Genomic DNA, 10000 nt, shown 5'->3' on the forward strand with positions numbered 1-10000 from the left:
CTCACTTATCCAACGTTCTGGATTATCCAACGCATTTTTGTAGACAATGTTTTCAATGCATTGTGATATTCTGGTGCGAAAATTACTACATAGCATTAATGTGTAATGAACTATTTTTTTCTGTCAAATTTGTTGTATAACATGATGTTTTGGTGCTTAATTTGTAAAATCATAACCTAATTTAATGTTTAATAGGCTTTTCCTTAATCCCTCCTTATTATCCAATATATTCGCTTATCCAACGTTCTGTCGTTGGATTATGTTGGATAAGTGAGACTCTACTGTATATGTAAACCACACTTCCCTAGTTTCCAACAGACCTCACAACCTCTGAGGATGCCTGCCATAGATGCAGGAGAAACGTCAGGAGAGAATGCTTCTTGAACATGCTCAGGCAGCCCGGGAAACTCACAGTAACCCAGATATAGTATAATGTGCGGGGAGAGTCTTGAAGGTTATGCACAAAGAAAGGCATTGAGCAAAAAAAAAAATACAGTAGAGTCTCACTTATCCGACATAAACGGGCCGGCAGAAGCTTGGATAAGCGAATATATTGGATAATAAGGAGGGATTATGGAAAAGCCTATTAAACATCAAATTAGGTTATGATTTTACAAATTAAGCACCAAAACATCATGTTATACAACAAATTTGACAGAAAAAGTAGTTCATTACACATTAATGCAATGTAGTAATTACTGTATTTACGAATTCAGCACCAAAATATCATGATGTATTGAAAACATTGACTACAAAAATGCGTTGGATAATCCAGAACGTTGGATAAGCGAGACTCTACTGTAGTATAGATACAAAACCAGAAAGATTTTATGTTTGAAATTGATATATTGTAATTTATATTGCATTTTAATAGTTTTTAACTGTTTATGCATTGTTTGATATTGGTTTTATATGGGCATCGAATTGCTGCCATTACTGTAAGCCGCCCTGAGTCCCTTCGGGTGAGAAGGGCGGGATATAAATGTGAGAAATAAATAAGAAATAAATAGATGTCTGGATTCCTCCCCTTTGCCCTTCTCCTTCTTTCCTGGATCTAATAATTATTCTCTTTTTTTCTCCCCTCCCCAAATCCCACCCTGGTTCGGTCTCCTAGAGAGCAAATATCAGAGCCACTAAGCAACACACACACAAAAAAATTATGTAAATATTATGAAAGGGACTGAGGCTCAGAAATTCATTTGGATGGAAGGAGAGAGAGAGAGAGAGGAGGGAAAAGAGGAGCTGCAATCCGCTCCTGTCCTTCTGATTATTTTCAATTTATTTGCAAATAAAGGGCCTGATGACCAGGAGGGATCAGAGATATTTAACGAGGCTGTAAACATAATTCCAGCCGCCGCCGCCTCGCCAGAATTAATGGTTTTAATAATTGGCAAACCAATTTCTGGGGAATTGGAGAGGTTGGGAGGGGAGATTTGGGCACGCCAAGGGGACCCACTCCTCCTTTTTTATTCTTATCCTTCCCTCCTTTTTGTAGGGATCCATTCCTTCTTTTTTATTCTCATCCTTCCCTTCTTTTTGTAGGGATCCATTCCTTCTTTTTTATTCTCATCCTTCCCTTCTTTTTTGTAGAGATCCATTCCTCCTTTTTTATTCTCATCCTTCCCTTCTTTTTTGTAGAGATCCATTCCTCCTTTTTTATTCTCATCCTTCCCTTCTTTTTTGTAGGGATCCATTCCTCCTTTTTTATTCTCATCCTTCCCTTCTTTTTTGTAGAGATCCATTCCTTCTTTTTTATTCTCATCCTTCCCTTCTTTTTGTAGAGATTTCATGCCTGATTGAGGAAGCCTTGGGAAGGAAAAATGGATCTAGATTTAAGGATTTTTTTTTTTAATTTCCCCCTTAACTTTTTCCAAATTGCCTGGAGCTGGAGATAGATACAGTAGAGTCTCACTTATCCAGAATGTTGGATAAGCGAATAGGTTGGATAATAAGGAGGGAGAAAAATCCATAGGTCTCCATTGGAGAAGATGGAAAGGAGATGCTCTTTCTGGAGAACTCCATTGAGGATGATGGAAAAGAGGCATAATTCTCTCTTTTGAAAGAAATACAGAACTAGATATGGGAGAAAATTCCATAGGTCTCCATTGGAGAAGATGGAAAGGGGATACTCTTTTTGGAGATCTCCAAATTCTCTCTTTTGGCAAGAGATAAAGAAGTCTCGCTTTGGGGAGAAGCCTTAGGAATACATTAGGAGAAGCCTCGCATTGTTATATTTCTGGAGATTTCAGAAGGCATTGGGAGACTTTGGAGAGAGATTTGGGCATGCAAAAGGGCTAAGTTGGGAGAAAGATCCATAGGTCTCTATTTGGAGAAGATACTCTTTTTGGAGATCTCCAAAATTCTCTCTTTTGGCAAGAGATTTAAAAAAGTCTCGCTTTGGGGAGAAGCCTTAGGAATACATTCCCCTCATTGTTATATTTAACAATGATATCATTGATAACAATGATATAATATTATATATCAGAAGGCATTGGGAGAGTTTGGAGAGAGATTTGGGCATGCAAAAGGGTTATGTTGGGAGAAAGATCCATAGGTCTCCATTTGGAGAAGATGGAAAGGAGATACTCTTTTTGGAGATCTCCAAATTCTCTCTTTTGGCAAGAAGTCTCGCTTTGGAGAGAAGCCTTAGGAATACATTGTTATATTTCTGGAGATTTCAGAAGGCATTGGGAGACTTTGGAGAGAGAGAGAAATAAGCCTAGATTTGGACATGCAAAAGGGCTATGTTGGGAGAAAGACCCATAGGTCTCCATTTGGAGAAGATGGAAATGGAGATCTCCATTGGGGATGATGGAAAAGAGGTATCTCCCTCTCTTTTGGGAGAAACACAGACCTATATTTGGGAGAAAAATCCATAGGTCTCCATTGGAGAAGATGGAAAGGAGATGCTCTTTTTGGAGATCTCCATTGGGGATGATGGAAAAGAGGTATCGTCCTCTCTTTTGGGAGAAATATAGACCTAGATTTGGGAAAGATAGGCATTTATTTCTCGTGTGAGAAGCGAAAAGCTGGGGAAAAGTATATATACCTCTCTTTTGGGGTTGGGTTGAGATTTGGAGTCTGGAAAAAGGAGACACTCATTGCTCTCCTTTGGAAGGAGATAAGCCTTAGGAATACATTCCTCTCGTTGTTATATTTCTGGCATTTCAGAAGGCATTGGGAGACTTTGGAGAAAGAGAGAAGCGAGAAGCTGGGGGAAAGTATATATTTTGGGGTTGGGTTGAGATTTGGGGTCTGGAAAAATGAGACATTCACTGCTCTCCTTTGGAAGGAGATAAAGAAGTCTCGCTTTGGGGATGATGGAAAAGAGGCATAATTCTCTCTTTTGGGAGAAACACAGACCTAGATTTGGAAAAGGGGAGAAGCCTTAGGAATACATTAGGAGAAGCCTCTCATATTTCTGGAGATTTCAGAAGGCATTGGGAGACTTTGGAGAGAGATTTGGGCATGCAAAAGGGAGAAAGATCCATAGGTCTCCATTTGGAGAAGATACTCTTTTTGGAGATCTCCAAAATTCTCTCTTTTGGCAAGAGATTAAAAAAAAGTCTCGCTTTGGGGAGAAGCCTTAGGAATACATTGTTATATTTCTGGAGATTTCAGAAGGCATTGGGAGACTTTGGAGAGATATTTGGGCATGCAAAAGGGCTAAGTTGGGAGAAAATCCATAGGTCTCCATTGGAGAAGATGGAAAAGAGGCATAGTCTTCTCTTTTGAGAGAAATACAAGCCTAGATTTGGGAGAAAAATCCATAGGTCTCCATTGGAGAAGATGGAAAGGGATACTCTTTTTGGAGATCTCCATTGGGGATGATGGAAAAGAGGCATAGTCTTCTCTTTTGAGAGAAATACAAGCCTAGATTTGGGAGAAAAATCCATAGGTCTCCATTGGAGAAGATGGAAAGGAAGATGGAGACCTCTTTTTGGAGATCTCCAAATTCTCTCTTTTGGCAAGAGACAAAGAAGTCATATTTCTGGAGATTTCAGAAGGCATTGGGAGACTTTGGAGAGAGAGAGAAATAAGCCTAGATTTGGACATGCAAAAGGGCTATGTTGGGAGAAAGACCCATAGGTCTCCATTTGGAGAAGATGGAAAGGAGAAAGTCTTTTTTGGAGATCTCCAAATTCTCTCTTTTGGCAAGAGATAAAAAAAAGTCTCGCTTTGGGGAGAAGCCTTAGGAAAACATTAGGAGAAGCCTCTCATTGTTATATTTCTGGAGATTTCCAGAAGACTGATCCCTGGCACTGGGGAGGGATAAATAGGCCTCGATTTGGGGAGCGAGGCGTGCGTAAAGGCGCAAAAGGCGCAAAAGATCTCTCCATTTGCCTCCTGGTTCTCCCCTCTCTCTCTCTCTCTCTCTCTCTCATCTATCTCGGGTGCAGCTGTCCCGGCCGCCCACAAAAGGGTCCCCAAAGACCCCCTTCCCTATTAGAACAAACGCCTTGGTTAACAACGACCAAAAAAAAGGGGGGAAAGAAAGGGAGGGGAAGAGGTCGCCTTTGCCGCGGCTGTCCTATTACGCGCGACACATGATCAATAGGCTGATAACGCCGCGACATCAATATAAGCGACAGAACAATGAGAGATATCATTGGACATCTATCTTAATATAGCCGGCTACAAGAGGGCTGACAAAAGAGGAGGAGGGGGGAGGAGGGAGGGAAGGAGAAAGCCAGGAGGGAGGTGTGTTGGAAGAGAGAGAAAAAGAGAGAGAGAGAGAAGGCCTGGCTCATGAAAATTCCCCTCCACGCCTCCCAGCGCCTCTCCAATATGCGCGCCCACTCCCCCAGCTGCCCAGGCTATTATTTTCCCATTTCAATTTGACACCCCAGCCTTTCATGCTAATTCTATTATTGTAGGAAGTTTATGTGATTTCATATCGCTCCAAATCGGTAATGTCTAATAACCCTTTGGGCGAGGAAACCGAATCCCCGCCGCCGCTCCCGGGAAAATAATTACTTTCATATCAAAACGCACCAGGAGCCTTTTTTTGGGGGGCCGCCTCCTCGCAGCCCCAGGCAGGCTAACCTCCTCTTTTCTTTCCCTTTTTTTTTAAAGGGGAGGGTTGTTTTGGGGGGTTGGGAGGGGATGAGGAGGGGAGGGAGGGAGGAAGAGATCTGTTAAGCAATAAACACACATCCAGGGTTTGGAGAGACCTGCCTTTAAGAAATAATAATAACAATAATAATTGTAATGTCAACGCCATCCTCTTTTCTGTAGTCCAAAGTAAAAGAAGGGCCTCCAATAATATTAAGAATATTAGAATAATCATCAATACCAAACGCCACCCTCTTCTCTATAGTCCCAGTAAAGAAATATTATTAGGAATAATAATATAATAGTATTAGAAATGCTAAAATAATCATCAACACCACACTCCATCCACTTCTCTATAGTTCCAGGAAACGAAGGGACTCTAATAATATTAGGAATATTATTAGGAATAATAGAATAATTATCGACACCAAACTCCATCCTCTTCTCTATAGTCCCAGTAAAGAAATATTATTAGGAATAATAAAATAATAGTATTAGAAATGCTAAAATAATCATCAACACCACACTCCATCCACTTCTCTATAGTTCCAGGAAACGAAGGGACTCTAATAATATTAGGAATATTATTAGGAATAATAGAATAATTATCGACACCAAACTCCATCCTCTTCTCTATAGTCCCAGTAAAGAAATATTATTAGGAATAATAAAATAATAGTATTAGAAATGCTAAAATAATCATCAACACCACACTCCATCCACTTCTCTATAGTTCCAGGAAACGAAGGGACTCTAATAATATTAGGAATATTATTAGGAATAATAGAATAATTATCGACACCAAACTCCATCCTCTTCTCTATAGTCCCAGTAAAGAAATATTATTAGGAATAATAAAATAATAGTATTAGACATGCTAAAATAATCATCAACACCAAACTCCATCCACTTCTCTATAGTTCCAGGAAACGAAGGGACTCTAATAATATTAGGAATATTATTAGGAATAATAGAATAATTATCGACACCAAACTCCATCCTCTTCTCTATAGTCCCAGTAAAGAAATATTATTAGGAATAATAAAATAATAGTATTAGAAATGCTAAAATAATCATCAACACCACACTCCATCCACTTCTCTATAGTTCCAGGAAACGAAGGGACTCTAATAATATTAGGAATATTATTAGGAATAATAGAATAATTATCGACACCAAACTCCATCCTCTTCTCTATAGTCCCAGTAAAGAAATATTATTAGGAATAATAAAATAATAGTATTAGACATGCTAAAATAATCATCAACACCAAACTCCATCCACTTCTCTATAGTTCCAGGAAACGAAGGGACTCTAATAATATTAGGAATATTATTAGGAATAATAGAATAATCATCGACACCAAACTCCATCCTCTTTGCTATAGTCCCAGTAAAGAAATATTATTAGGAATAGTAAAATAATATTATTAGGAATGCTAAAATAATCATCAACACCAAACTCCATCCTCTTCTCTATAGTCTCATAAAATAATAATCTATTATTATTATTATTATTAGATATATTATTAAGAGTAATAGAATAATCATCAACACCAAACTCCATCCACTTCTCTATAGTTCCAGGAAACTAAGGGACTCTAATAATATTAGGAATATTATTAGGAATAATAAATTAATTATCAACACCAAACTCCATCTACTTCTCTATAGTCCCAGTAAAGGAAAGGCCTCTAATAATATTAGGAATAATAGAATAATCATCAACACCAAACTCCATCCTCTTCTCTATAGTCCCATATAATAATCTATGATTATTATTATTAGATATATTATTAAGAGTAATAGAATAATCAACAACACCAAACTCCATCCTCTTCTCTATAGTCCCATAAAATAATAATCTATGATGATGATTATTAGATATATTATTAAGAGTAATAGAAAAATCATCAACACCAAACTCCATCCTCTTTTCTGTAGTCCCAGTAAAGGAAATATTAATATTATATATTATATATTATTATATAAATATAATAACAATCCAAACATATTAGGATTATTATTATTAAGAATAATAAAATAATCATCAACACCAAACTCTTCTCTATAGTTCCAGGAAACGAAGGGACTCTAATAATATTAGGAATATTATTAGGAATAATAAAATAATTATCAACACCAAACTCCATCCTCTTCTATAGTCCTAGTAAAAGAAGAGACTCTATGATTATTAGACATATTATTAAGAGTAATAGAATAATCATCAACACCAAACTCCATCCTCTTTGCTATAGTCCCAGTAAAGAAATATTATTACAAATAATAAAATAATAATATCAAAACTCCATCCTCTTTTCTGTAGTCCCAGTAAAGGAAGGGCCTCTAATAATATTAGGAATAATAGAATAATCATCAACACCAAACTCCATCCTCTTCTCTATAGTCCCATAATATAATAATCTATGATGATGATTATTAGATATATTATTAAGAATAATAGAAAAATCAACAACACCAAACTCCATCCTCTTTTCTATAGTCCCAGTAAAGAAATATTATTACAAATAATAAAATAATATTATTAGGAATAATAGAATAATCATCTACACCAAACTCCATCCTCTTTTCAATAGTCCCAGGAAAGGAAAAGACTCTATGAATATTAAGAATATTATTAGGAATAATAGAATAATAATCAACACCAAACTCCATCCTCTTTTCTGTAGTCCCAGTAACTGAAGGGCCTCTAATAATATTAGGAATATCATTAGGAATGATAAAATAACCATCAATACCAAGATCCATCCTCTTTTCTATAGTCCCAGTAAAGGCGGTCACTCTGCAATTATTGAGAATATTATTAGGAATAATAAAATAATAAAATAAAATCACACATCCAAATCCAGAAGGTAGTCTTCTAATAAAAAAATAATTATAGTACCAACACCAAACTCCCAGTAAAGTTAGGGATATTATTATCAACAATCATTAGGAATATTATCAGAAATAATAAAAGAAGAAGAAAATAATAAAAAAAAAATAATGAGAATGTCAACACAAAAACTCCATCCTCTTTTCTATAGTCCTAATACTATCATCCCAGGCTCTCTCTACTGAAGGTAATAATAATAATAATAATAATAATAATAATAATAATAATAATAATAATAATAATAATAATAATAATAATAATAATAATATAACAATACTACTACTACTACTACTACTACTACTACTAATAATAATAATAATAATAATAATAATAATAATAATAATAATAATAATAATAATAATAATATAAAACACATCTAGACCCATAAAATATCAGTGAGGATTTGGATTAATTATTTTAATAAAATAATTATAATGTCAACATCAAACTCCATCCTCTTTTCTATAGTCCCAGTAAGGAAAGGGCCTCTGTGAATAATTATCAGGACTATTATTAGGAATAATAAAATAATAATATATACCCAGACCCATACAATATTGGGAGGATTTGGAGATACTTATAAGGTCAATACAAAATAGGATTAGGAATAGTTCAATTACTCCAAGCAATTTCAAGGAAGGGGGGGGGAGTTTCCAAAAAAATAAACCTTGATTTTTAAAGAGGTTTTTATTTATCAAAAAAGTGGAGGTTTTTTTTACATATATAAATATCTTTAAACATTTTTGCATTTTACAAGGTTTGAGGAGTCGCTGTTGTGTTTTTTTGTTTTGTTTTACAGTATTCACATCGAGTCCAGCTTCGGTGCAGGCCAAGTTTCTCTCTCTTTCCTCTCTTCTCCATCCCATATATATATAATTTATATATATTATATATATATAATTTATATATTCCTTGTTTCTTTTGCTTGCAAGGATTGCAGGCGTTTTTTGTTGTTATTGTTTTGTGTTTGGCCTGAATTCCCTTTGAGCGAAGGGAGGAAAGAGAAAGTTGTCCTTTTTAATTTGATTTCTTTTTAAAACTTGGAGGGTGATTGAAATCCCACTCGTGACAAAAATAGATTCGGGAGAAAAACTGGGAGAAGAGAGAGAGAGATCCTTCTGTTTTCTGACGTTTGGCAAGGGATGGAATTGGCGTGGGCTCCTGCTCCCTTTTTCGCCCTCAACCACGCATGTCCATTCCACGCGTGCCCAAACCCACGCGTGACACAAAAAATAGATTCGGGAGAAAAACTGGAAGCAAGTGGGACCATTTCAGGGAAGGTTTAAGGATGGATTTCGACTCCCTCCTTTGGGCCCAAAGCTCTCCACGCGTGTCTATTCTCAAGTAATTGAAATAGACTGGGGAGGGAGAAAAAACTAGAGGAAAGAGGGACATTTCTGGCTTTGAAGGGCAAGTGATAGACTTCTGCTCCTTTCTTTATGTCAAGAACTCCCCACGCGGGTCCAAAACCCTAACCCAAAACCACGCGTGTTTTCGCCATTTAAAGGCCACCCTGACCCAAAAATATATCTGAAAGGACAACTAGAGAAATTGCTTTTTTAAAAGATGGATTTCACCTCCACGCGTGTTTCTGCTATTAAAACCCACCGTGACCAAACATAAAGAATAGGCCTGGAAGGGAAGCTGGAGGAAATGGGATTTTTAGTGGGTGGATTCCTGTTCCCTGCTTTTGGCCCACAGCTCCCCACGCGTGTCCTTTCCCCACGCGTGTCCTTACCCCAAACAGTCTAGGGGGGAGAAGAAGCTGGATAAAATAGGGGTTTTTTTGGAGGTGGATTATTACTATCTGCTTTTGACCCAAAGCACCCCACGCGTGTCCTTTCCCCAAACAGACCAGGGGAAGAAGCAGGAGGAAATAGGGGTTTTTTGAGAGGTGGATTCGTGCTCCCTTCTTTTGACCCAATGCTCCCCGCGCGTGTCCTTTCCCCACGCGTGTCCTTTCCCCAAAAAAGACTGGGGGGAAACAGAAGCTGGAGGAAATAGGATTTTAGGGGGTGGATTCCTGCTCCCTTTTTGTGACCCAAAGCTC

The 10000-nt window shown here is 37.1% G+C and overlaps 1 protein-coding gene across 1 annotated transcript in view; it reads right to left on the minus strand.

Moving 5' to 3' along the window:
• The window catches only part of uncx (UNC homeobox), a 74758-nt gene that overhangs the window by 50867 nt on the left and 13891 nt on the right, over positions 1-10000 (minus strand). The gene's annotated exons all lie outside the window — the stretch shown is intronic.

Source organism: Anolis carolinensis, unplaced genomic scaffold (genome assembly GCF_035594765.1).
Source record: "Anolis carolinensis isolate JA03-04 unplaced genomic scaffold, rAnoCar3.1.pri scaffold_13, whole genome shotgun sequence".
Taxonomy (NCBI): Eukaryota; Metazoa; Chordata; class Lepidosauria; order Squamata; family Dactyloidae; genus Anolis; species Anolis carolinensis.